Source organism: Arachis duranensis, chromosome 5 (assembly GCF_000817695.3).
Source record: "Arachis duranensis cultivar V14167 chromosome 5, aradu.V14167.gnm2.J7QH, whole genome shotgun sequence".
NCBI lineage: Eukaryota > Viridiplantae > Streptophyta > Magnoliopsida > Fabales > Fabaceae > Arachis > Arachis duranensis.
In genome coordinates this window covers 86,953,822-86,957,211 of record NC_029776.3, presented here as the reverse complement: position 1 = coordinate 86,957,211, position 3,390 = coordinate 86,953,822, and positions in this window count along the sequence as shown.

Genomic DNA, 3,390 nt, shown 5'->3' with positions numbered 1-3,390 from the left:
ATGTTCATGAATAAATACATATAGCATGTGACATTACCTACTTATATCTTACAACTAAGTAGTCTCATTTTGTGGGATGGTTGATAAATAAACATATATAGCAGGTGAAGAGGCATCGAAACAGTTTAATTTTTTATTAATAATTGATTTCAATATTTTTCATATTAAATTTAATTTATAAAATTTTATAACATTCAATTAAGTAATATTATAAAAAAATAATTAATTTAATAATATTATCTGATCATTTTGATTTTTTTATTTTTTATATCACTTTTTATTACAAATTCAGTAATGTTGATCCTAATTTTTTATGAATTTATCTATATTATATTATTTTATTATATTTTTAATATTTTTAGATTTAAACTAGTTAAAAGTAAAAAAGAGACCAGAACCAGGCCACACGAATTAAAAATAAATTATAACGTAAGTGATATGTGATACGTTTAATTGTCTGATTAATATTTTATTTTATACATTAGTAAATTTAATGTTAGTAATATGAATTTTTTATTTATAGAAAATTAAAAAAATTGATGAGAACTACAAATTAGGGAGAAGATAATTAGTGGCTTGTCAATAAAAGTAGGAAACGGCAGAACAATTTGATTTTGAGAGGATGCTTGGTTAACAGGTGGTGTCTTGAAAGAACTGTTTCCAAACTTTTTTCGGTCTCAAACCTTAAAAGATTTTTTACAGGGGACTGTGAGTTTTGGAATGGACTAGAGTGGATATGGAGTTTCCAGTAGAGACGGGAGTTGTTTCAATGGAAATTAGAACTTTTGAACTAACTTTATGTCATCCTACGCTCAGTTACGCTAACAACGGAGAGAGAGGATATGATGGTTTGGAAATTTGATAGAAGTGGTGTTTTTTCTACTAACTCCTTTATACAGGTGATGCAGGACGCAGTGCTTCCGGAGAAAATAACAAGCTATAGTTTCACAAGTGCTATTTGGAGGGATTTTGTTCCGCCAATGGTTGAATTATTTTCTTGGTTTGTTTTGATTGAGAGAGTGAATATTAAGGAAAGATTGTGCAGATTAGGTGTCATAGACCAGCTTGATAATATGCGTGTGTTGTGCTGTAAGTCTGTGAAGTCTGTTTTTCATCTCTTTCTTAGTTGTGAGTTCACTTGGCAGGTGTAGAGTGTTTGGCTGTTCGCTTTAGGAAGAAAATGGTCCGTTCCAGGTACACTGAAGCAACACTTTGAGAGTTGGACGAATGCTTCACAAAGAAAGTATGAAAGGAAGCGGTGGTTGATTGGTTTCTTTGCTTTAATTTGGACAATTTGATTTGAGAGAAATGATAGGGTGTTCCGTAATCAAGACTCAGGTGTAGTGAAAATCATTAACAAATCCTTTCTTCTATCTGACGAATAAATTAGTGGTACTACTTTTGATTGTTGATGACAATGTCAAAAATAATTAAGAATTATTTTACCATATTGGATTATTAGTGATGTTTTCATTTTGATTATATTTATGTTTATTCCTGTATGCTCCACTGGTGTTATAGAGCGCATGTATAGTGAAGGTTAGTAACATTTACTGTTTACCGTAGAGAGATCCGAGAGATGTATCCAAAACTTTACAACGGGCCTAAGAATTAAGAGATTGTATTATTTAAAAAAATTTCACAATCCAACAATTTTTTAAATAAATATAAAAAATAACACTTACAAATATATCTTGCAAAAAAAATTTTATATGAGATTATCTATCTTTTATATAATAATCAATATTATCTTTCACATATTTACTTAGGCATGACGATCACCATCATTTTCGGTCTTTTAAACTATTAATAATCAACATCTATGAAAATCACTTTCCATAATAAATTATTTTATTTAATATTTAATTATACATAATAATTAATAAATATTAAATAAAATAAATTTTAATTATTGTTAATTATTTATTTTTAGTTATTAAATATTTTTATTTTATAAAATATTGATAAGTATGTCAGTAGAAAAAGACAAAAATTTATTTATAACGATGATGATCTTATTCTAATTATAGATTAAACTAAATATGGATATTATCCTATATAGTACAATTATCTTAGATTCTTAGTAATGGACATCTCGAAACTCAAATTGGTTACAGATATTTTGTTTTTAAAATTAAAAAAATATAAAAAAATATTAGTCTACAAATCATAAATGCTAATTTAATGTAATGAGCCAAATGTCAAGCACATGCAATTTGAATGAATACCTTGTCAAGCACATTTAATGATGTTTACTTGATTTAATTCTATTAATAATTAGTCGGATAAAAACAAATATTGGTAATAGTAACCTCAAAAGTGAGCAAATCTATCGATTTATTTATTTAGTGGGATTAATAATAAAAAGTTTAATGTACTCTACATTATTGTTTAATTAGATTAGATGTTATTATATTTAAACATTTATTTGATTAATTTATAAATTATATTTCTTTAGATTATCTTTGTTAGTAAAATTTTCTTAACAAGATATTTAATATTTGAATAATTAAACAAACATATTTATCATAAAATTGGTGTGTACATTAAACTTTTTTTATCTTTATAAATTTATTATTATTGACTTAAAAAAAATTGTATTTTAATTAGATATTTTTTAATTTAAATGCCTTAAATCTTTAAAAAAAACTACTGTATATATTTGTAAGATACCAATTTAAATACAGTGAATAATTTCAATTTTAGTACGATATAAAACTTAATTAAATGTTACAAAATATTAATTACATTGAATATTTATTATGAAATGAAATCAATCTCCAATTAATACTCTATAAACAATAAGTTACATTTTTCTACTTATTAAAATATAAGAGCCCACCTTCTACACCTTTAAATACTATGTGCGGGTTCTGTAAACTAATGGCATGAAACCTCGCAACTCTACAGTTAATTTTGTGTCATTGTCTAGTTGTAATTACACAGTTACTGGACCAATAGTAGAATCAACGGTCAATAAAGCATACTAAATATAAGTATTTGTTTTATTGATATAATAATTTTAAGAATTGTTTTCTATTAAATATTAAACTAATAATATAATATTAATTGTATGTTTTTATAAATATATGTATTTTTATTTTAATGTCTACAAAATGTAGTTTACTTTTGGTCTCTGTCTTTATATATTATTAATTTTTAGCTTATAAATATATTAGAATATATATTTAATTTGTCTTTAAATTAAAATACTTTATTATTTGTATTTTTTTGGTGACATACTTTATTATTTGTATGAGTATATTTTAAAAAAATTTTTTTAATCTTTATAAATATCACTATTCAACACAAAATAAATAAAAATAAATTAAAACCAGAGTAATTTTTTAAGGAATTAATATAAAGTAAAAAACTTATAGAGTATCTGAG